A 26,002-nucleotide genomic window follows, 5' to 3' on the forward strand; every position below is an offset into this window, starting at 1 on the left:
GAGTCCATCAGGGTTCAGTATTGGGTCCATTATTGTTTTCTGTATTTATAAATGATATTGATGATGGTATATCAAGCTTAATGTCCAAGTTTGCAGACAATACAAAGGTTGGCAGGGTTGTCAAGGACACTACTGACACTATGCTACTGCAACAGGATCTGGAAAGGTTGAACAGATGGGCTGAGAGGTGGCAAATGAAGTTTAACATTGACAAATGTAAAGTACTACATATGGGAAACAGCAACCCCAGAGCAACGTATCAACTCTGTGGTACTACACTGACAGTGGTAGAGAATGAAAGGGACCTGGGGGTGGTTGTGCAGGCAGATATGAAGTTTTCTGAGCAGTGCAGATGGGCTGCAAGAGTAGCTCATGGTGTATTGTCGATGATATACAGGAATTTTTCTAGCAGGGATAAGGAGGTGATTATTCCCTTGTATAAGGCAATGGTCAGACCACACCTAGAGTACTGTATACAGGTCTGGAGGCCTCATTTCAAGAAGGATGTAGAGATGCTGGAACGAGTACAGAGAAGGGCAACAAGATTAGTGAATGGAACAAAGGGGTGCTCTTATGAAGAAAGGCTTAAGTTTTGCAAATTACAGTGTCTGGAGACTAGGCACCGGCGAGGTGATCTGATAGATGTGTATAAAGCCTTGAATGGTTTGAGCATGCTCAATGCTGATGGGATTCTTCCTCTTGCTCAGAATAATCAGCTGAGAGGGCATAAATTCAAATTGAGAAAAGACAGATGTAGGATAGACGTGAGGAAGTTTGCCTTTAGCCAGCGGGTGGTTGGTTGGTGGAATAGACTTCGATCCCTTGTCATGGAAGTTGATAGCCTAAATAAGTTTAAGGCTGAGCTGGACAGGTATTTCGAACGAACAGAGGGGTGAAGTGGAAGTGGTTATTTATTTTTTTTTTTTTTTTGGCTGATGGTGCATAAGCTTGCTTTCTTGCATCAAATGCCTCTACTGTTTGTTTTGTTTGTTTGTTTTTTGGAGCATTAGCAACTAAGGCCATATTGCTTCGGGGATATGCAGTGGTCATTCCCTGACCTCTCCACATCCTCCATATTTGGTGGTCACGGGCTCGAACCCCGGTCTAATCAAGAAGCGTGTGGTACGCACTGCCGCTCCTGTCCACCTGGCTACGGAGGCGCCAAATGCCTCTACTAATGCTAATGCTAAATCAATATAACTATAAACACATTTTTTCTTAAATGATTCTGCTTGTATTCTTTGTTTTGTGACCACTAGTTTTGACTTGTCCCAGATAAGTATATGACTCCACCTTTTCAATTACTGCTCCTTCAATCATTATTTCCCTTTCCGTGGCATGCTTGTTCATCATTACTTTTGTTTTAGCCATATTCATCTTTAGTCCAAAATCCTTACTAACTGTGCATAACTGATTAAAATTTTCCTCTAATTCTTTGGGATCGTGGCTTATGACCACAATGTCATCTGCAAATCGTAAATGGTTTAGGTACTCTCCGTTGACATTGACTCCTTTCTGCGACCAGTCTAATCTTCTGAAAGCTTCCTCAAGGGCAGCAGTAAACAGCTTCGGAGATATTGTGTCTCCTTGTCGCACTCCTTTCTCGATTTTAAATTTCCTACTGTCTTTGTCTAGTCTAATAAAGGATGTAGCACTCTCATATATTTTCTTCAAAATCATAATATATGGAGTATCTATGCCTTGTCTTTCCAGTGCCCGAAACATTGCCTTATGCTGTATGGAGTCAAATGCCTTTTCATAATCCACAAATGCCAGGCATAATGGTGTTTTATATTCATTTGCTTTCTCCATTAGATGTGATATTACGTGAAGGTGATCCATAGTTGAGAATCCTGTCCTAAAGCCAGCTTGCTCTTTCGGTTGATTCTCATCAAGTATTCTTTCTAATCTGTTAGTAATGACCCTTGTGAACAACTTGTAGATATGGGATAACAAGCTAATTGGTCTATAATTTCCAATTTCTGATTTATCTCCTTTCTTATGCAGCAAAACTATGACTGCATTATTCCACTGCTTAGGCATCACACCTTTTCTAATGCACTTTGTGAAGAGCCTTGCCAGTTTTTGTGTTATGTCTCTTCCTCCCAATTTTAACAACTCTACAGTAACTTCATCTTCCCCGGGGCTTTCCGATTCTTCATTTTCTTCAATGCATGTTCTGCCTCATCAGGAAGAATATCGGGTATGTCGTATGTGTTGCTACTTTGCAATCCATGTTCCCCACTGCTGGTACCATTCCCTCGCTCCTTGTATAATTCTCTATAGTAGTCTTCTGCTATTTGAATTATGCCTTCTCTGCTGTTTATAAGTACGCCATCGCTATTCTTCAGTTTCAGTATCATTTGTCTTTCTGTATTACTGCTCACGGCTGCTGATTTAAATCCTTTGTTTTCCCTTAATGCTTGTTCTACTTTTCTTGTATTAAATCTTCTTATGTCCTCTCTGAGTCTCTTTCTAATGGCTTTGCATAACTCAGTATACTCAATTTTCTCCTTGTCAGTGTTTTTCTTGCTCTTCATTTGTCGTCTTCAGTTCATCATGACAAGTGTTTCTTGACTAATTTTTTCTTCTTTGGATTTCTGTTTCCCTATAGGTTTCTTGGGCTTTATCACTTTCAGAAAGTTGTAATATTCCTCGTCGATATCTTGGTCCTGAGCAGTCTGCAGAAGCTCAAACGTGTTCTTAAGTTCCAGTACATACTGCTTTTTCTCCTCCTCTGTTATTTCAAAGACCTTTGTATTATTTACTCAAGTCAGTTTTTTCCTTTCCTTTCCTACATCTATATCAAGTGTACATCTTACCATTCTGTGATCACTTCCAACATTTACCTTATTCAGGACGGTAACATCATTCCCAATATATCTTCTGTTAGTGAGGATGAAGTCGATTTCATTAGTTGTTAATCCATTTGGACTCTTCCATGTCCACTTTCTGTTCACCCTTTTCTTGAAAAAAGTGTTCATTACTGACAGTCCTTGAGATTCTGCAAATTCCACAAGTCTTTCACCTCTTTTATTTCTTTCACCAATTCCAAAATTTCCTATAGTTCCTCTTTCTGCGCTGTTTTGCCTTTTTCCAACCTTAGCATTGAAGTCCCCCATAATAATAGTGTAGTGGGTTTTCTGCTCATCTAGAAGACTCTCAATTTCAGTGTACATTTCTTCAACCTCTTCATCATCATGGCTCGATGTTGGTGCATAAATCATTATAATCTTTAGCTTGTACCTCTTAGAAATCTTGAGTATTAGTCTTGACACCCTTGGTGATGTACTTTTGAATTCCAAAATGTTGTTTTTTAAATCTTTATGGACCAGAAACCCAACTCCACCTTCACTCCTTTCACTGTTTCCATTGGTGTACAGCAGATTTCCACTTGATAGACTTATAAGTGACTCATTTCTTCTTCTTGTTTCATCCAAACCAATGATATTCCAATTCACATTTTCTAATTCCTTTTCCAGCTCTAATATCCTGTCTTCACTGATGAGTGATCGTACGTTATAACAGGCCAAGTTCAATTTCCGTGCATGGCAGCCTGGTCGTACCCAGAGATTCTTAGCACCCTCTGCTTCCACTCTGATTTTCTCGCTGCCGTAAGAGGGAGAGTGAAAGCTGCTGGGGACTGAGGGCCATTTGTATTGTTGTGCTCTCATTGCTGGAGGGTTTGGTCTTTTCCTCTTCACGCTGACCAGGCGTCTTGAAGAGAACCACTCTACACGTTCGTTGCCACCTAAGTGACATAACAGGGCTTACCATCGAGAAGGTGTGCATGAGTGGATTTTAGGGAGGCAGGCCAACCGGACTTCTCCTAAATCTTCTGTAATAGAGAGATATTGGATCCATCAGTGTTTTAGGCTGAGTGTCTGATAACACACAGGATACCTGTTCCCCTCTAAGCCCCTTGCCTATAGCAGGGGTGGCCAACTTATAATTTGTGATGCGATCTATTTTTTTCCTTCAAAATGTGCCGCAATCTACTATCTCAAGAATTTAATTCCACATGTGTAAAAAAGTTAATAAAAACATATTGAAAACAGTTGTTTATAAATTTTAAAATTCAATACAATTCAGAATTCTTATTTTAAATTCATACTATTTAAATTTTTAATTTATGTGAAGTTTGCGTTTTCATGTCATCTTCCAAGCTTTCAAAACAGGGATATACTGTGATAAGGCCAACCGTAAAGAGTCTTTTGTATGCAAGGCCATAGGAGTAGAGTGATTCTTTGTCTTTGTTTCAAATATGAAAAGGCTGATTCACATAGATATGTGGAGCCAAAACAGGAATTTAAAAGTTCACTGCATTTTTTTACATTTGGGTACCTTTCTCTGCAAAAATATTTCCAAAAGTCTTTTTCTGATGATTTGGCTTTTAGGAAGATATCGTTTCGCATTGTAATAATTTAATTTTCAAGTAATATTTTCTCCATGTGAAAAATTTCAGCGTTTTTTTTCTGTAATTTTTTCACATCTAAGTCGACATTAAATGGATAAGGAATATATTGAACAATGTCTTTAATTGTTTTAAAATCATTGAATCTGGTTTCAGAATCATCCACAACTTTCTCAATTTCAGAAACATATTTCTCGCTATTAAATTCAAAAACAGGATATTTTGGAAAATGATTGAATTTTTTTTCTTTGAGATCCATTGCCAAAAATTGATATTTATATGCAGAAATAAAATCATGTCACCCACATTTTTATTTTTTCTGTGTAATTCCAAATTCAGATCACTTAATTTACTGGTAAAATCTGCCAAAAAAAGCCAGATCACACAACCACTCCGTATCTTGTAGCTGCTGATAATCATCTCCCCTTTGATCAACAAATTTTTTAATTTCATTCAGCAAATTTCGAAATCTCCTGTAGAAACATACCCCGACTCTGACACCTCACCTCACATCTGTGTGTAATATCAGATCTGGCTCTTTTTCATCGAGTTGCATTTTGAAAAGTCTCCTTTGAAGAGATTGTCCTCTGATGGAATTCACAATTTTGAAAGCTATGTCTATAACACTTTTGGTATTTAATCTTTTGCTGGCTAACACTTGTTGGTGGATAACACAGTGGTAATTAAAAAAATCTGGGAATTCATCATCCTTTTGGCACAATGAAATGCATCCGTTAAGATTCCCTGTCATTGCTTTAGCTCCATCTGTTGTTATTGATAAAGAGCTTAAATAGTGGTAATTTATTTTTTCAATAAAATTTTTGAATGCATTAAATATATCAAGACCTCTAGTTCTTTTAATGAAATCATACCCAGTTCTTCTGGGTATGATTTCATTAAATGATTTCATACGACACTAAGCATAAGCTTAGTGTCGTATAGTGCATAATATAATATTGTCAATTAATCAGTAAATCTATTAATCTTGATAAACTTTATTGTCAATTAAATTGTACTTTTAACTCTATATATATATATATATATATATAACGACTTAATCGTAACAAATAATTAATACATAACTATAGTGGTACACGTGATACGGAAGTTGTATAAAGGGAACTCGTAGAAAACACTAGATACCGAAAAAAATATATATATAACATAACTGTTTTGGGATATAACTTAAGGATTTAATTTTTGTTTTGAATTTTATTGAATTAAATCGGAATCATGACTCTGACCAGAGCAGCAAAGCAAAAGGCTCAAGCTAATGGGAGTGCTGTGGTTCAGGGGAGAACTGAGGGGGGCAGTTGCCCTCTGAATCACAGTCTATTAAAATGCACTGTTTGCTTGATGTTTGCGGAGCAGTCGGGTACGGGACATGATACTGCCAAGGGGGATGTCTTTGTGTGTGCACGATGTAAGGAGTGCAAGGAAATCAGGCGACAACTCAGCGTTGTTATGGGCCTTTATGAGAGCTTGAAGGACAGGGTGGATGCCCTCGAAGGAAATAAATTGAGGGGCCCATCAAGCTCTCAGCTGCCCACATCAACGCCAGAGCTTGCACTTGGTCATCAGGCAACACAGAAGCAGCCCCCTAGGCAGAATGCGCTGGTCCCACAGGAACTAGTAGTTGTTGGTGACTCTATTGTCAGGGAAACGGGGAACATACTTTGTAAAAACGATAGGTGAAATAGGACCAGGGTATGTCTGCCAGGGGCAAAGGTTGATGACGTTGTAGAGCGGATATCATCTTTTAAGGGCACAAAAGGTGATATAGTTGTACACGTTGGCACTAATGATATTAAGAGTAGGAGACCGGCGGAATTACTTAGCAAGTACAGGTCACTGTTGAAAAAAAGCCGTGAATTAGGGTTGAACTTGAAAGTGTCTGCAATTCTGCCCAGACACGATAGGAGGGAGTATATGATGAGAGCCTTGTCGATCAATTCGGCCCTGGAGGGATTGTGCAAGGCTCAAGGGGTAGAATTTTTTTCAGCCTGGACTGTACTTGTTAACAGGAGAGATTGCTTCTACAGGGATGGGATACACTTAAATAGAAAGGGTGCAAGAATTTTTGCTGATGCTGTCGAGGCAGTGTTAGGTGGGTCGGAAAACTGCTAGTTGGGGGGGATACAAGGACTAATAGATTAACAGTAGCCACTGGCAGAGGTGGAAGTGATTCTTGCACTGCTTCTATTGAAATGAGCAGAAGTCTGAAAAACAAGATGCAGGATATTTCAGAGACTGCTGGTAGTCATTGCGGTACAAGTAAACACATGGGTTGTGTTAGGGTAGCTAAGAATAGAAACAGGTGCATGTATACCTGCGTGTACACCAATGCTAGGAGTTTGGTAAATAAATTTGATGAATTTGAGGTATTGCTCAAAACATCAAAGGCAGATATTGTTGGGATATCAGAGACGTGGTGTCACACAGATATAAGTAATGCGGAACTGGAATTTGGGGAATACAATGTGTATAGAAAGGATAGACAGGACAGGAGGGGAGGAGGGGTTATGCTATTAATTAAGAAACACATAAAGTCCAAGGAAGTGAAGCCAGTCGACATCGATGGACAGGGCAGTGTCGAGTCAGTTTGGTGCGACATAAGCATAGGGAAATCAAAATTGAGAGTAGGAGTGTGCTATAGGCCTAATGACTCTGATGAGTATAATAAGATATTGTACAGGGAAATAGAGTGGGCCAGTAAATCTGAGAGTCTTATAATGGGGGACTTTAATTTCCCAGATATTGACTGGAATTTGTGGGTTGGTCACTCGCACACTAGCAAGGCTTTTGTGGATTTATTGGATGATTGTTTTCTACATCAGCATGTTCGTGAGGCAACAAGAGGGAGCAATACTCTTGATCTGATTATCAGTAGTGATTCTTCATGCATTAAGAACCTGCAGATAAATGAACCACTAGGTGGCAGTGATCACAGTGTGTTGAAGTGGGATTTACTCAAGGAGGTAACTACCATCAGAGGTAAAGGGAAGGGTTTTTGTTTTCGTAAAGGCGACTATGATGGTCTGAGACAGTATTTAAATTCTATACAGTGGGACCAACTGATGATGTTACCAACAGCAAACTCAAAATGGGAAGCATTCAAGGAACTAATCTTGGAGGCTACCAGGCTTTACATACCAACTAAGAAATATTGTTCAAGGTTTAGGCCTAAATGGTTGTCAGATGAGCTAATGAGACATGTGGCAGAGAAGAAAAATGCATGGGATACATACAAATTAATGGGTGACATGGAAGCCTATGATAGATATAAGTTGGTCTGTAACCAAGTCACAAAGGAGATTAGGCAGGCAAAGGCAGACTATGAAAAATCCTTGGCAAAGGATGCAAAGAAAAACAGAAAAGAGTTTTTTACATACTTGAACTCGAAAAGGAAAGGGATGAATCAGATTGGTCCACTGGATATTGATGGTTCAACAGTTGAGGATCCTGCTCAGGTGGCTAACAATCTAAACGAGTATTTTGCATCTACATTCACGCATGAGGAGTTATTCAGGAAGGAGAATGATGTAGGTAAAGTAAACATTGGCAGTGAGCTGGATGATTTTGTAATAACTGAGAGGAAAGTGGAGGAGAGATTGTTGAGGATAAACATAAAAAAGGCACCTGGGGTGGATGGGATCTATCCAGTTATATTAAAGGAGGCAGCAAAGGAAGTATGCAAACCCCTAGCCATAATTATGAGAGCTTCTTTGGACTCAGGGGAGGTGCCCATAGACTGGAGATGTGCAAATGTAACCCCAATTCACAAAGGAGGATCAAAGGCTGACACAAGTAATTATAGACCTGTTAGTTTAACTTCTGTTCCAGGTAAATTAATGGAGGCACTGGTTAAAGAAGCACTGCAGGATCATCTAGACAAGAATTCAGTTATAGCTCAGACGCAGCATGGTTTTGTTAAGGGCAGGTCTTGCCTGACCAATTTGATTGGATACTATGATGTAGTCACAAAAGAACTGGATGCAGGGAATAACTTTGATATTATATATTTGGATCTTAGAAAGGCTTTTGATACTGTTGCACATGGAAGACTGCTGCACAAATTGGAGCAGTGTGGCATTGGAGGCAAATTGCTGCTATGGATAAGGGGATGGTTGAGTGGCAGAAGACAGAGAGTGGTAATCAATGGACACTGCTCAACGTGGACTAATGTTATTAGTGGAGTTCCTCAAGGTTCAGTGTTGGGTCCGTTGTTGTTTTCGGTGTTTATGAATGATATTGATGATGGGATATCAAGTTTAATGTCCAAGTTTGCAGATGATACAAAGGTTGGCAGGGTCGTTAAGGACAATACTGACGCTATGCTGCTGCAACAGGATCTGGAAAGGTTGAACAGATGGGCTGAGAGGTGGCAAATGAGGTTTAACATCGACAAATGTAAAGTGCTGCATATGGGAAACAGTAACCCCAGAGCAACGTATCAACTCTGCGGTACTACACTGACAGTGGTGGAGAATGAAAAGGACCTGGGGGTAATTGTGCAGGCAGATATGAAGTTCTCTGAGCAGTGCAGACGAGCTGCAAGAGTAGCGCATGGTGTCTTGTCAATGATATACAGGAATTTTTCTAGCAGGGATAAGGAGGTGATTATTCCCTTGTATAAGGCAATGGTAAGGCCACATCTTGAGTACTGTATACAGGTCTGGAGGCCTCATTTCAAGAAGGATGTAGAGCTGCTGGAACGGGTACAGAGAAGGGCAACAAGATTAGTAAATGGAACAAAGGGTTGCTCTTACGAAGAAAGGCTTAAGTTTTGCAAATTACAGAGTCTGGAGACTAGGCACCGGCGAGGTGATCTGATAGAGGTGTATAAGGCTTTGAATGGTTTGAGCATGCTCAATGCCAATGGGATTCTTCATCTTTCTCAGAATAATCACCTCAGAGGGCATAAATTCAAATTGAGGAAGGACGGATGTCGGATAGATGTGCGGAAATTTGCCTTTGGCCAGCGGGTGGTTGGTTGGTGGAACCGACTTCCATCACTTGTTGTTGAAGTTGATAGCCTAAACAAATTTAAAGCTCAACTGGACAGGTATTTCGAACGAACGGAGGGGTGAAATGGGAGTGGGTGTTTTTTTTTTTTTTTTTTTTTTTGGCTGATGCTGAATAAGCTTGCTTTCTTGCATCATATGCCTCTGCTAATGCTAATGCTAATGCTTCTCTAGTGGCAGAATCATCGAAAACCATACGAATAAAAATTAGCAATTGAGCTGTATCACTGATGTCTGTAGATTCATCCAGTTGTAAAGAAAAGGACACACAATTAGTAATATCATCACGCAATTGTTCGCTCACATTTTTACTCATTTTTTCAATGCATCGCATCACAGTATTTCGAGATAATTGCAGATCTTGAAGAACACTTAATTTCATTTTTGTTCTTAAAAATTTCAAAAAGAGAATCTGTTATTTCTAAAAATGCATCTTTGATGAATTCACCATCAGAAAGTGGTTTGCATTTTTTTGCAAGAAGATGGCTCACTTTAAACGATATTACAGTTACTGCTTTAGACTGCAAATTAGGTGTCATGAAGAAATTTTGTTGCACGAATAATCTGGATTTAAGTTCTTTTAATTTATTTGTTCTAAGGTTAGACAGAAAATTAGGCACTATTAGGCAAAAAATCCAATTGGTATTTTCCATTTAGTGCTTTTCCCAATGTAAATTTCCTTTTTTGGGTATAGCCACAGAAGCATTCTTTTATCATTACAAAAAAGTATTCTAGTTCCCACTCTTGATGAAAATTATAATTTTACTTTTTTTCATAGTATTCATTTTAAATCAAAGGGTATTAAATTAACGTTTAAGTACTGTCCAGTTATTAATATTAAGTAAGCTAAATAAGAATTTCACACATGCGCTATGCTCACAACGTAACTCCGTGAATTTTCAGTCAACAAGCTTACATAAAGTAGTCATGTGCAACGGATTTGTAATAAACGTGCAGTGGGGCGCATAATAATAATAACATTTAGATTTTGACTAATCTATTTTTTATATACAGTATATTTAAAATTCGTTGTGATTGACCAAAATTAAAGCCGTGATTGACTGGTAGATCGCAATCGACTCATTGGCCACCCCTGGCCTATAGTAATACTAGTATTATTTCCAAAGTTGTGTTTAGGAAAAATCTTCATTCTGCATAAATAGAATAAAAACATAAAATAAATTATTTAATGTATGTAGTGTGTTACATATCAGGTTCTTTAGCAAATAATAATAATTCATGATATATAATAGTATATCAGGTAGTTGTAGATAGTATGGTGATAGTTGTTAACTTCATTATATGGAAGTATGAGGTAGCACCATTGCCAGAACAATATGTACACTACGACCATAATGTTATATAGTATCCTGTGTTAGATTATATGTATTAGTATTGGCAAAGAGTAGTGAATAACCAATGTATATCTATCGGTTATTCACTACCACTACTGCCTAGTTAAAATTATGGAGTATGCATAGGTAAATTTATGTTAGATTTTTGAAGATTATACATACAAAATACCTGTCATTGCATATCTACAATCCAGCTGATATATTTTTTTCTGGGGTCAGCCACCTGTATTGAAAGGAAAAACAACATTAAGATGTGTGTGCGCTCGTAAAATATTTATATTTATTATAAAATGTGTGCATAGTGCACATCGATTATTGTGATCCCCCGCCCCCCAACAACCTCCTGGTAAAAGAAATCACAGTATGGGAATAGATGTAAACAAGGAGACAAAGACCTCACACTCCAAAATATTAAAATCCTTGAGGATCTGTAGGAATTATATACTATTGTTTATCATATACTCCATGTTACTAATAAGTGGAGCCAGTAAACAAGCAATATACCTGGCAAGTTCATACATTGGGGTGCCACAACAAGCAACAATAGGACGTAACAGAATGCCTGGTTTAAGCCATAAAATTTTGGCAGTTGACAACCCGACACATGAAGTCTCCACCATTCAGTTTTACTTATTTTATTTTATATATACCATGAATATAACTTCTTAAAAATAGTAAATAGTAAAAATTGTATTACTATTCTTAAGCACTGGATACAGGTCTGTAATTGTATCTTGGGGCTATGAGCGGGACCAATGTTACTAGCTCAGCCATTGTGGAGCACTTTTGGAATAAATGTCATCTTAATTGTAATCCACGTTCCAATGTTGAGGTGTTAGACTGCATTCACGACTCCCTCCATCTCATGTGGAAACCCTTCATATAGCTGCAGCGTGTCCACCAATAACCATAGTGGCGCAACTCACACGTATCTTATTATGGAGGCCATTATTTTACAGTGTGAAGAGAAATGACGGGTTAATCACATCGCCATTTTTCGCTACACTGGGTCTTTCAAGTAATGTCCTCTTTCACATCCCACAGCCCCTTTCCATTTCTCACTTTGTTTTTTTTTTCCTTCTGCCAACCACAATCTGCACTGGAAGATGTCTGTGCATGTGCAAGGCTATGCTTCTGCCAATATTTTGATCTACTGTTGCATTTCTTATTTTGAGTTGACGGAGAGGCACAAAGCCTTGAAAGATTCTCATAAGGATTTATATTGGTTTTGTGTATTTTGTTTTAGTCCATTGTATGCAGTTTTTAGTGCTTTTATTTATACGATTCTCAGTCTTTAATTTTTTATTTTATATTTTTTATGAAATTAAAATTCTCAGATTAAAGTGATTTATTTTTAAACAGTTTGCTGCTTAGTACAATATTTCATTATGATATTAAAGAAGGCTTATCAGGCTTAATGTCTAATTTGCAACTGATATGAAGGTTGGCAGGGTTCTTAATTACAGCAATCATCGATTTGTCTAGATCTTGCAACAAGAACTAGACAAATTAGACAGATAAGCTTAGAAGTGGCAATTGAAGTTTATTGACAAATGCAATGTGCTGGGGAGCAGTGATGTACCAGCTGTGTGGGATCATACTCAGTGTAGTGGAGAATGAAAAAGACTTTGGTGGGGAGGGATAATTATATAAACAGATGTGAAGTATCCTTAGCAGTGTAGACACACTGCCACGACAGCTCATGGGGGTTTTGTCAATGATATACAGGAATTTTGCCAGCAGGGATAGTGATGTGATTATCTGTTTCTATTAGGCCACATCTTCAATACTGCTTACTGGTCTGGAAGCAGAGGTATAGCTACCATATTGCAAAAGTAGGCAAAGCCTAGGGTTCTTACTTCACCAGGGCCCATAAACAGATGCAAGTAGGGGCCGCCGCTGCTATGCTAGGACCTATAGACAGACGCAACATGTAATGAAAATATTTTTCTCACTGAGCTCTTCAACAATGTGATACATCTAGAAATAAGGAATTCTTCTTATATCTTATCACCAAAACATAACAAACCCAAGTGGCAGCAGTCTTTATTTTGCTTTTACAAATGCAACCTTGTATAGTGATCAGACATCCGTTCAGTTACTGTATGTGTATGCATCATATCGTATGGTGTTTAGGATTCCCTAATTTGACAAGAAGACAGGGGGGGACAGGCCCTATGTATACGAACATTTAGCCATATATAGTGGTCAAAAGTTGTTAGTTGTTTAATTTCATTTCAAGTCATTATCAAAACAGCAATTAACATACAAAAATGTATTTGTTTATTATTGCTATTTGTATTTAAAATATAAAGTTTAAAATTAAATTAATAAAATTTTTAGTTAAAAATGGATAAAAAGGGAAAGAGTGGAACCGAAAATGAACAATGAAGAAAGCAAAAGAACAAACAGTCAATAAATTACCTAAATTAGATCATTTCTTTGCAAAGCACAGTAATGAATTATGTCCAGAAGAACGTAAAGAAAAGACCAGTATTGAATCGGAAAATGTGGAAAAGAATGCTGCTGATGTAAATATATCTGCGGATCATTTAAATCAAGCAGGTTCACCAAACGAAAGCAATTCAACAATCATAGATATGCCTTTGTTGGAAATTAAAGCACTGCACCATTTATTCCTCAAGCGTTTATTCATCAACATTTCTGATGAAACAAAAAGAAATGTTATGAGTTTGTCACCTCAGAAACCTAAAGGACCATTTCCAAGGGATTCTGAACAACAAAATAGAAGTTTTAGTGTATGGTCCAGTTCCTCGTTTGTGGCTGTGCTACTTACAAATTTTAGATTCTGCATATTGCCAACCATGCTGGCTGTTTTCAAATATTAAAAATCAGTGGCATTCCAGACTACAAGATTGGAAAAATCTATCTTTTCGGATAAAAACTCAGTGTTTCTCAACATTGTATCGAGGCATGTGCTATACATGAAACGTGGCAAAAGAATGCAACAATTGATAAAGATCTTGAGGAAAAAGTAAGATACAGATCTTCATTTTGGAAAAACGGTACTAGAATGGTTATTTCAGATAACACTTATGTTGGCTAAAAATTCTTTAGCATTTCATGGTCATTAGGAAGGATTTTTGGAAGATTACAACGGCAATTTTTTATTGCAAGTCCGTTTACTTTTCTACTCTGATGACATAATGAAACAAATTATTAATAAGGTTCTGGTTCAATAACTTATTTAACCCCCACTATCCAAAATGTTTAGGTACCAAATTAACAAAATTAATTCAGCACCATTCTATTCATCAATTTTAGATACTACTTAAAATCCCACAAAAAAAGATCAATTAAGTGTTATTGTACGACATGTTCACATAATTCGCGACGAAAATGAAAAATACAAAGTTTTTGAAATGTTTTTTAGGATTCTATGATGCAAATGATCATTCAGCAGAAATGATGTGACAGATAATATAATGAAAATATTACACAAACTAAATATTCCCATTGAAAAATGTTATGGTCAGGAATATGATGGGGTTTATGCAGTCTTGTGCAGTCACGCATTAATAGGATCCAATCAAATGTAGAACACATTCATTGTGCAAGTCACAATTTAAATATAGTTATTAATGATAGTGTAAATTGTTGTAATAATGTTTCATCATTTTTTGACATTCTTCAAAATTTGTATAAATTTTTTGGAAATAGTACAAAAAGATGGGATCTTCTTTCTAAATTTAATGGGGAATCTGAAGTTACATTAAAAAAACTCAACCCTGCTCGCTGGTCTGGCAGAGTAAAGTCTATAACAGCTGTGAAAGTTCATTTTGTTGATATTATAAAAGCTTTGACAGAAATGAATCTTAAATCAACTAAAAAAGCAGACCGAGATGAAGCACATAGAATAATGAAGCAAATAACAACATTTGATTTTATTTTCATTTGTATATTTTTGAATAACGTGAGGTGCAAAATTAATTATGCTTCAAAAACTCTACAGAAGCACGATATAGACCTTGATGAATGTACTTCTGTATTATATTGAGTCAGTAAAAATTTACAAAACATTCGAAATTCATATGAACAAATTAAATACCAATCTGAGCAAATTGCCAAGGAGTTCGGGGTAGATCCCAGATTTGAAGACAAACAACATAGAACTAAAAGACAGTACGATGAATTAGCTTCAGATTTTTTGGTTGATAATAGAGATCAGTTTTTTAAAATCAGTGTTTTTTTTTTTACTAAGTTTTAGACAAAATTATAATACAAATTAAAAATAGCATGAAGTTAGTAAAAATTTATTTTGCAATACTAGAACCGAAAAAAATAATATGTTAAATGCTGATATATTAAGTGAGTGTGACAATTTCATAAAAAAAAGTATTTGTTTGTACTCTCTCCCCCAACTGCCGATTCAATATTGTAATTTAATCACGCTTATTAAACAAGATTTAAACAATTTTTTCATTTTTTAATTTGGAAATATAGTGCCTTAGAAAGTGACTTTTCAGAAATTTTTTCTTTATTTATGGTATTTTTTACCCTGCCTGTGTCAGCTGCCTGCCGAAAGATCATTTAGTAAATTATGAATAATAAAAAATTATAAAAGAAATGCTATTGGTCAAAGTAGACTGTGCAATCTTGCAACGTTGGCTATTGAGCATAAATATGCCAGTAAAATGGATTTAAAAGATATTATTAATGATTTCACAAATGTAAAAGTGCGAAAAGTAAGAACATTAAAAATTTTTTTGTAAATTTATTAGTTATAGTATAATTTTTTTAATAAAAATAAGGGGCCCAAAATGATTTCTTGCCTAAGGGTCCAAAAAACTTAGCTACACCACTGTCTGGAAGCCTCATTTTAGATAGGATGTGATCTGTCAAAATGGGCACCTAGGAGTGCAGAAGGGTTCTCTTACCAGGAAAGCCTTTAGTTCAGCAAATTTCAGCATCTGAACATGAGGAGATCTGACTGAGGCATTTAAGACCTTGAATAGATTACGTAAGTTTAATACTTATGGAATCCTTCCTCTTGCTTAGACTATGCACATGAGGGGGCTTTGAAGAAGGATGGTCACAAGTCTTATGTGTGGAAATTTACTTTTCAGCCGAAGGTGAGTAGTTTGAATAAATTTAAGGTAGAACTAGATAAACTGTTAGAGAGGATGGACATGTGAAAATGGAAGTGTTGATTCCTTTTTTTAGCTGATACTGTATAAACTTGATTTCTTGTATCATTTGCCACTATTACTACTACTACTACTTGAACAGTTACTTCTGTGACTCTAATTTCAGAATCCACACACATCAAAGTATATCGTCAGCTCAAGATAACCACGAATAATTCCCATGTAAAGTTTGTTTCATTGCCACTGGCTTTTAGTATTAGCAATGGGAAATGATAAAAGAATTCAGAGTTGTACAGCATCAGTCAGAAAAACAAAAAAAAAAAAAAAAAAAAAAGCAATTTCCAGGTCATCTGTCCATCCTCTTTAATAATTAGTTTAATTGCGCCTTAAATTTTTTCAAACTATCCACTTCCATAACTTCGAAGTTTGCAGATGATACAAAGGTTGGCAGGGTTGTTAATGACAGTAATGACTGCAACAGGATCTAGAAAATTTGGGAAAATGGGCTGAGAAGTGGCAACTGAAGTTTAACATTGACGAATGTAAAGTACAGACAGTCCTCGTATAGCACGATAGTTGTGTTCCTAGAAACCCTCGTGCAATGCAAAATCGTGCAATATAAACAACAGGCCCTATGGGAAAAATAGGGTTAGGTGCTGACCAACCAAGATTGAACACACATTTGTAACCAAAACATTACCAAACACAATAAATAATCGTAATAAAATACTTACGTATTTTATTACGACTATTATGTAATAAAATATTGCTAATGCTTTTGCTTCTATTGTAAGCAAACTTGTTTTTTGTTTTATTTTCTATCCAAACAGTTGACAGCCGTTGCATCTCTTCCAATTCTTTGTGTTTTAATCTAATGGATTTTAATTACCCTTTGAGTTGTTCCTGCTATGAAAGTTGTTTTATTTTCTCTGCATTCTTTGTAATTCTCGGCGTTGCCTCATTTAGGTCTGTAGCATGTGGAATATCACATGGTCTTTCATTTCGCTCAAAGCGTTTCACAGTTTCATATTTTTTCACTATCGACAGTGGCGGACTGGCCATAAGCCTTACTGGGGAAACACCGGTGGGCCGGAGGCCGGTGTGATTTTGGCCATAAACTGTAGTATGAGGCCACTATAAATTTTCCCAGGTAAGAATTTTTGATCCAGTCCACCTCTGTTTATCGATATTGCTTTTTTTTTTCTCTCTGAATCTGCAGTGTCTTCACCAGGAAGCTTCCTTTTCACACCTTTTAGGTATTTTACTCATTTTTAGGGAATAAAGCACAATCACAAAACGAGGAGGCACGCTTGATACACATAAACAAAGCTGTGCACATGTAGCAACTGAATAAACAACACCGTAAAGGCAGAGATACACTATTAACACCTCATATTTTACTAAAGCACATTTCTAGGGGTTACTACCATAAAACAATAAAAACAATTTCCAGTTGTGTTTCTGCTAGTGGAATTTGTTATAAACTGGTAGTAAACTCGATCTAATTGCATTTACGATTATACCGATAGCTGGAATTGTGTTGGTTTTTACGTTATTATGGTGAAATGTGTTTCCCCTTCACTGATATAAAACACATAAATACATTTTCAGAATCTTCTCTTCATTCCTATCGTGTTGCGTTCAGTTGGGGTGATTCCGCGTTCGACTGCCATTTCTTGTAAACACAAAGGCGAATCGTGCGTAAGCGAATTCGGTTTGTGTTATATAAGATATCGTTCCCCTATTTATAAATCGTGTATGATCGAATTCGTGTAATGTAAACACGTGTTATACGAGGACTGACTGTACTGCATATGGGTAGAAGTAACCCCAGAGGAACATACCAACTGTGTGGTACTAATTACACTTAGTGTGGAAGAAAATGAAAATGACCTGGGAGTAATCGTGCAGTCAGATATGAAATTTTCTGAGCAATGCAGATAGTCTGCAAGAACAGGTCATGGGGTTTTGTCAATGATATACAGGAATTTTGCTAGCAAGAAAAAGGAGGTGATTATCCCTTTGTATAAGGTTTGGTTTTGTTTTTTTTTTTTAGGAGCATTAGCAACTAAGGCCATATTATTCCGGGAATATGCGGTGGTTATTCCCTGACCTTTCCACATCCTCCGTATTTGGTGGTGACAGGCTCGAACCCCGGTTTAATCAAGACGTGTGTGCTACGCACTGCTGCGCCTTCCCACCTGGCTACGGAGGCGCCCTTGTATAAGGCAATGGTCAGACCACACCTTGAGTACTGCGTACTGGAAGGACCACACCTTGAGTACTGCGTATTGTGGTCTGGAAGCGAGGCCTCATGTGCGGAAGGATGGGGATTTGCTTGAGCATGTGCAGGGAAGGGCAACAAGATTGGTTAGGGAAATAAAGGGATCCTCTTTCCAAGAGAGGCTTAAGTTCTGCAAATTGCAGCAGCAGCAGCTGGAGACTAGACATGCAAAGTGATCTGATTGAATGTATAAGGCCTTGAATGGATTGAGCATGCTGAAATCTGATGGGATTCTTCCACTTTTTTTTTTTTTTTTATGAAAACCCCCGAACACGAAAGGTATCAAAACCTATAGTACTTAGTACCGTGCATGGGTTGAAGGAGAAGTATGGGGGGGGGGGGGATGCCGAAAACTTTGCTCTAGAGACTAAACATGGGTTTCACCACTTCAAGCCTCCAATAAGCAAAGTGGTGGTATTTCACCGGTTGATGAAAGTCATCTACCACCTTGAGCACTTGCTCAGATTACGAACTTAAAGGGGCATAAATTGAAATTGAGGAATGACAGTTGTAGAATAGATGTGCAGAAATGGGGCCTCCTTAGCCAGGTGGGCAGGAGCAGCAGTGTGTAGCACACGCTTCTTGATTAGACCGGGGTTCGAGCCCGTGCCCACCAAATACGGAGGATGCAGAAAGGTCAGGGAATGACCACCGCATATCCCCGGAGCAATATGACCTCAGTTGCTAATGCTCCTAAAAACCAAATAACAACAACAACATGTGCAGAAACTACTACTACTATGACATCAAATAGAAGTTTTATCCAATAATCAGATTGGAATCAAATTTATACATAACTGCCCATCTTTCCAGTTACATTAATGCCTCCATATGTGTATTTTCTGAACAAGAATAAGGATGCCATCAACATTTAGTTTATTCACTCCATTCGAAGCCTTAAACACCTCCATCATATCTCCTTGCAAGTACCTGGAAAACAGGTACCTACTTCCCAAACCCTACAATTAGCAGATTTCAAGTATTAGTATAGTAGTGACAAACAATGCAGGAAAGCAAGTTTATACAGCATCAACGAGATAAAAAAATAAAAAAAAAAAAACGCTTCCCGTATCACTTGTCTACCCCTTCTAACACCTCGGTCAAATCTCCTTGCAAGTTCCTAGTTTCCAGATACTGCAGGTTACAGAATTGAAGCTGTACTTCGTAAGAGTACCCCTTTATGTCTCTCACTCATCTCTAATTCTTGTCTCATCTCTTTGCTCTTCTCTGCATACATGCCAACAGATCCTCATCCTTCCTGAAAGAGGCTTCCAGACCTGTATGCAGTACATTTGATGTAGTGTACTCACTATTTATACAACAGGATAATCGCTTTTATCCCTGTTGGCAAAATTCCTTTTATATCATTTGCAGTATGTCTCTATCGCTCAGACAACTTTATATTTTACTGCACAATTACTCCCAGGTCTATCATTTTCCAGTACCTTGAATGGTATCAGGCAATTGGCACATTCATCTGGGATTATTGCTACCTATGTTCAGTACCTTATATTTGTCAAGGGTTGAACTTCAATTGCTACCTCTTATCCAATATGTTAATTTTTCTCAATAATTCTTGCAGTAACATACACTGATTATTGTAATTAACCACCTTCCCAACTTTCTCTCATCTATCAACTTTGACATTTAAGTCTGATATACCTTCGTCACTGTCATTAGGCCTATAAACACACTCCTACTCTCCTTCAGTTTTCCCAGTGCTTGTCTCACACCAAACTGACTTGTCATCAAACTAGCAACCCATGTCAGCTGGATGTGCTGCTGCCTTCGATTTTATTTCCTTCTTAACCAAGAGAAACGTTCCTACACCCCCTTTGCAAATGATACCTTTGTATCATTTGCTAACTTTGACACTAAGCCTGATATACCTTCATCAATATCATTGATAAATATACAAAACAACAGAGGACCCAACACCGAACCCTGTGGGACTCCACTAATAACATTAGTCCACGAAGAGCAGCACCCATTGATTACCACCCTCTGTCTTCTCCCACTCAACCGTCCTTTAACCATTGTAGCAACTTACCCTTAATACCATTCTGCTCCAATTTGTACAATAGTCTTCCATGTGCAACAGTGTCAAAAGCTTTCCTGAAATCCAAATATATGATATCAAAATTATTTTTTGCATCCAGTTCCTTTGTAACCACATCATAATATCCTATCAAATTTGTCAGACAAGACTTTCCCTTAACAAACCCATGCTGTGTCTGAATTATTGCTGCAGTCTTGTCTAGATGATCCTGCAATGCATCTTTAACCAGTGACTCCATTATTTTACCCGGAACAGAATTTAAACTAACTGGTCTGTAATTACTCGTGTCACCCTTCGATCCCCCTTTGTGAATTGGGGATACATTTGCACATCTCCAGTCCATGGGGACCTCCCCTGAGTTCAAGGATGCTCTCATAATTATGGCTAAGGGTTTGCTTAGTTATAGAGAAATTTTGCTAGCAGAGACAAGGACTTGCTCAGATTAAGAACCTGAGGGGGAATAGATTCAAACTGAGGAAAGACAGTTGTAGAATAGATGTGCCGAAATTTGCCTTTAGCCAGCGGGTTGTTGATTGGTGGAACAGACTTCCATCTTTTAGTTGTGGCAGTTGATAGCCAGGGGACCTCCTCTGAGTCCAAGGATGTTCTCATAATTATGGCTAAGGGTTTGCTTACTTCCTTTTTTTTTTTGGTAATTGTTGGTGCATAGGCTTCTGTCGCCATAATGCACCTCCTAAGGTTTTTGCAGTACTTTGATCCAAAGCCCAAGGCGGGAAACGAACCCGCAACCTTTGTGTTGCCAAGCAAGCACTTTATCTATCCGGCTAGCCCGGTCGGCTTACTTCCTTTGCCGCCTCCTTTAATATAACTGGATAGATCCCATCCACCCCAGGTGCTTTTCTTATGTTTAACTTCAACAATTTCTCCTCCTCCCTTTGTTCTCAGTTATTACAAAATAATTAAACACCCTGTTATAATTTGATAACCTTGTGGCATTTTCAAACCTTAATAACTCATGTGTGAATTTAGATGCAAAATACTCATTCAGTTTGTTTGCTATCTGAGAAGGATCATCAACAGTCAAATCACCGATATCAAGTGGACCAATCAGATTCATCCCCTTCCTTTTAGAGTTTATATAAGCAAAGAAATCCTTGCTGTTTTTCTTAGCATCCTTTGCCAAAGATGTCTCGTAATCTGCCTTTGCCTGCCCAATTTCTTTTGTGACTTGATTAGACTGGCTTATATATATCATAGGCTTCTGTGTCGCCTGATAATTTATATGCATCCCATGCATTTTTCTTCTCTGCCACGAGTCTCATTAATTCATTTGACAACTATTTAGGCCTAAACCTAGAAGAATATTTCTTAATAGGTATGAAACGTTTAGTAGCTTCCACTATTAATTTCTTGAATGCTTCCCACTTAGAATTTGCTATTGGTAACACCATCAGTTGGTCCCACTGTACAGAATTTAAAAACTGTCTGAGACCACTGTAGTCACCTTTACGAAAGAAAAACCCCTTCCTTTACCCCTGATGGTAATTATATCTTTAAGTAAATCCCACATCAATACACTGTGATCACTGCCACCTAATGGTTCCTTTATCTGCAAATTCTTAATATACAAATGATCACTGCTGATAATCAGATCAAGAGTATTACCCTCTGGTTGCCTCTTGAACGTGCTGCTGCAGAAAACAATCATCCAATAAATCCACAAAAGTCTTACTAGTGTGCGAGTGACCAACCCATAAGTTCCAGTCTATATCTGGGAAGTTAAAATCCCCCATTATAAGACATTCTGATTTACTAGCCCACTCTATTTCTCTGTACAAGTCTTCATTGTACTCATTCGAGTCATTAGGCCTATAACAGAGACGTGGTGTCACACAGATATAAGGAATGCAGAATGGAATTTGGGGAGTACAGTGTGTACAGAAAGGATAGACAGGATAGGAAGGGAGGAGGTGTAATGCTGTTAATTAAGAAAAACATAAAATCAAAAGAAGTGCATCCAGTTGATATAGATGAACAGTTCACTGTTGAGTCAGTTTGGTGTGACATAAGCACTGCAAAAGCAAAAATAAGAGTGCTTATGTCACACCAAACTGACTCAACAGTGAACTGTTCATCTATATCAACTGGATGCACTTCTTTTGATTTTATGTTTTTCTTAATTAACAGCATTACACCTCCTCCCTGTCTGTCCTTTCTGTACACATTGTACTCCCCAAATTCCAGTTCTGCATTCCTTATATGTGTGTGACACCACGTCTTTGCTATCCCAACAATATTTGCCTTTGATGTCTTGACTAACACTTCAAATTCGTCAAATTTATTTACTATACTTCTAGCATTGGTATACATGCAAGTATACATGTACCTATTCTTATTATTAGTTACCCTAGCACATTCTATATACCCACCTGTTTCACGATGACTGCCATCAGTCCCTGAAACCCCTAACACCCTTCACTCCATGCCGCTGCTTATTCTAATAGAAGTAGTGCAAGAATCACTTAAACCTCTGCCTGCGGCTACTGTAAAACTATTAGTCCTTGTATCCCCCCCCAAGCTAGCAGTTTTCCGACCCACCTTACACTGCCTCAATAGCATCAGCAAATATTCTTGCACCCTTTCTATTTAAGTGTATCCCATCCCTGTAGAAGCAGTCTCTCCTGTTAACAAGCACAGACCAGGCTGAAAAAAATTTTACTCTTGAGCCTTGCACATTTCCTCCAGGGCCGAATTGATTGACAAGGCTCTCATCATGTACTCCCTCTTATCATGTGTTGGCAGAATTGCAGACCCTTTCAAATTTAAAGTGATCTGATTGAGGTTTATAAAGCTCTGAGAGGGATTAGTAAAATGAATGAAGGTAGAATTCTCACTGTTGTAAAGAATTCCAGAACTAGGGGCCATAAATTCAAAATACAGGGGTAGAGGTTTAGATTAGATTGTAGGAAGTTTTCTTTAAGGCAGCAAATTTTTGATAGTTGGAACAAGTTGCCCTCGCAGGTAGTTAAGGTTGAAGTTTGAATAAATTGAAAGGTCAACTGGATAGTACCTATGTGAGGAGAGCAGCATAAAATTTGTATTTTCTTATCTACTTGTTTTTGTTTTGTTTTTTGCCAATGCAGCAAAAGCCTATGGTTTCCTTGCACTATATGGTGATTACAATGCTGTTGTGTGATATTTTTGCACCCTAGGCAAATCAAACATTTGGCACAGGCCCTTTTTAAATTAAATTTAAATAATCTGCACATCAAAATTAAATAATTTGCACAATGACAAAGCACCCCTACCCAAATGGCACCCTAGGCATTTGCCTGGATACCTACCATACCATACCACGACTGCACTGGGTGATTGCTATTATGATTACTGTAATAAAATTATAAATGCCAAGGCTTAATAGAATATGAGTATGAATTAACTATAAAATATCACTGTAAATACACCAGATTAGTTTGCCCATAAAAATGAACTACATTCGTTAAAGGCATTGATTTAATTGTATCTCATATTGTGACTACCTTCACAACGAGTTACTATCTATTGCACTACCTCAAATAAGTAGTACTTCACTGATAGAAAAGACTATTGTTACTTATTCTCAGTGGGCACCCCACCACCAAGACGGCACTGTTTCAAGACTTGTTGGCCTATCATTGGTGGGTGGGCAGGTACCCAGGTGCCCTGGTGTTGCAATCATGCCAACTCAGCTGTAAAGTGATTCCACAATATGAGAGATGTCAAAAGGTGTACAAAATAATACTGTAATAAAAATATAAATGCATGAGGCATAATAGAATATGAGTGTGACCAGGGTACCTGCCCACCCACCAACAATAGGCCAACAAACCTTGAAATGGTGCAGTGCCATCTGGGTGGTGGTGCCCACTGAGAATTAGTAACAATGGTCTTCTCTATTAGTGAAGCATTACTTATTCGAAGTAGTGCATTACATGGTAACTTGTGAAGGTAGTCACAATATGAGGTACAATTAAATCAGTGCCTTTACACTACAAATGTAGTTCATTTTTATGAGTAAACTATGGTGTATTTACACTGATATTTTATAGATATTACTATATTGTTATACTATTGAAAAGCAGTAAAGACAGTAAAAAAATTAACAATAGAAGAAAGGGGTTGAATTACATTGAGTTACTTGATGTCAATAGGTTAACCGTTGATGATCCTGTCAGGTTGCTGAAAAATTGAATAGATATTTTATAACTACATTCACATGAGGAATTCTTTACCAGAGAGTATGTCAGAAGTTTATCAAACACTCCAACAGGGAGCTAAAAGATTTTGTGATAACTGAAAGGAAAGTGCAAAAGAAATTATCAAATCTAAACATAAAAAATGCACCTGGATAGAATTTCTCTAAGGGCAACCAGATTAGTGAAGGGTACAAAAGGGTGCTCTTACCTAGAAAGGCTTACGTTTTGCAAATTAGAACATCTGGAGACTAGGAATCTGCATGGTGATCTGTTTGAGGTGTTTAAGGCCTTGAAGGGAATTAGTAATCTGAACGTTTCTGAGATGGCTCCCATATGGGGGGGAGACATAAATTGAAGTTGAGGTAGGATTGTTGCAGGATAGATGTGTGGAAGTTTGCCTTCAACCAGCGAGTTGTTGATTGAAGGAGTTTGTTTATGCATGGGTAATGCACACAGGTAGTTTTAATGCATCATTTTAATAATAGAAATAATGTGTGTGCATTACTCATGCATAAACAAATTCCTTCATACTCTCAGGCATTTAGCCAAGAAATATCTTTTAGAGGTGTTGATTGTTGGAATAGGCTTCCATATGTTTATGGAAGTAGATGGTTTGAATAATTTCATGGAAGAACTAGACAGTTTCTTGGAAGGTAAGGATGGGTAAAGTGTATGCTTTTTGAAGATGATAGTGTATATAAGCTTGTTTTCTTGCATCATTTGCCACTACTGCTAATATTCATATCTAGTTCACAAATATCATTCATCCCTTTCTTCTAGTGTTAACATAAGTAGGTAAATAGGCAGAATGTGCTGGTCCCACAGGAGCTAGTTGTTGTCAGTAACTCTATTGTTAGGGGAAATGGGAAATATATTGTGCAAAAAGGATAGGTGGAATAAGACCAGGGTATGTCTGCCATAAATTCAAAGAAGTAGTGAAGAATCAAAGAGACCTAAGGGTAATTGTACAATCATGGGTTATGTAAAATGGATGCTGTTGGAATCCTTACTCTTTCTTAGATTACAAATACACTTAAGGGAACATAAATTTGGATTCAGATGGGATGGTTTGCAAGATACCTATGAATTTTCTTTCTGCCAGAGTAAAATTGATTGTTGGAATGAGTTTCCATCTGATGGTGTGGCAGTGGATAGTTTGAATAAGTTTAATCAAAAGCTGAGTGTATGGAGTCTTTGACACCTTGAACTGTTTCCATGTTTTTATCTCTGAATGAAAATATGTTCTTTCATTTTGCCATCAAAAATTGCAGAAATTTCTATCATGCAAACAATAAACATGTGCTCTTTACACTTTATGGCAGCACATTCAGTCATTGCACTCACTGGCTTCTTGTCATGGAAGTGTGGTTGGTGTACAATTGTTGAAGTGTACAAGTTTTTCAATTGACATTTGGCTTACTGTCAGTTGTAAATAATATTCAAATCTCCCAAATAAGAAAGGGAGGGAAATGTTTTTAATATAAAAATGGTCATGTTGCCGTCATAACATCTTTGTTTGTCATATCAAACTTCATAAAGATTGAAAATAATAATCACTTGCA

At 37.5% G+C, this 26,002-nt stretch overlaps 1 protein-coding gene across 1 annotated transcript in view; it reads left to right on the forward strand.

The window, feature by feature from the left end:
* LOC150076730 (large ribosomal subunit protein uL16-like) overlaps nucleotides 1–26,002 on the forward strand; it is a 48,451-nt gene that overhangs the window by 7,596 nt on the left and 14,853 nt on the right. The gene's annotated exons all lie outside the window — the stretch shown is intronic.

The sequence above is a fragment of the Mastigoproctus giganteus genome, chromosome 12 (genome assembly GCF_048544385.1).
Source record: "Mastigoproctus giganteus isolate SK-2022 chromosome 12, ASM4854438v1, whole genome shotgun sequence".
NCBI lineage: Eukaryota > Metazoa > Arthropoda > Arachnida > Uropygi > Thelyphonidae > Mastigoproctus > Mastigoproctus giganteus.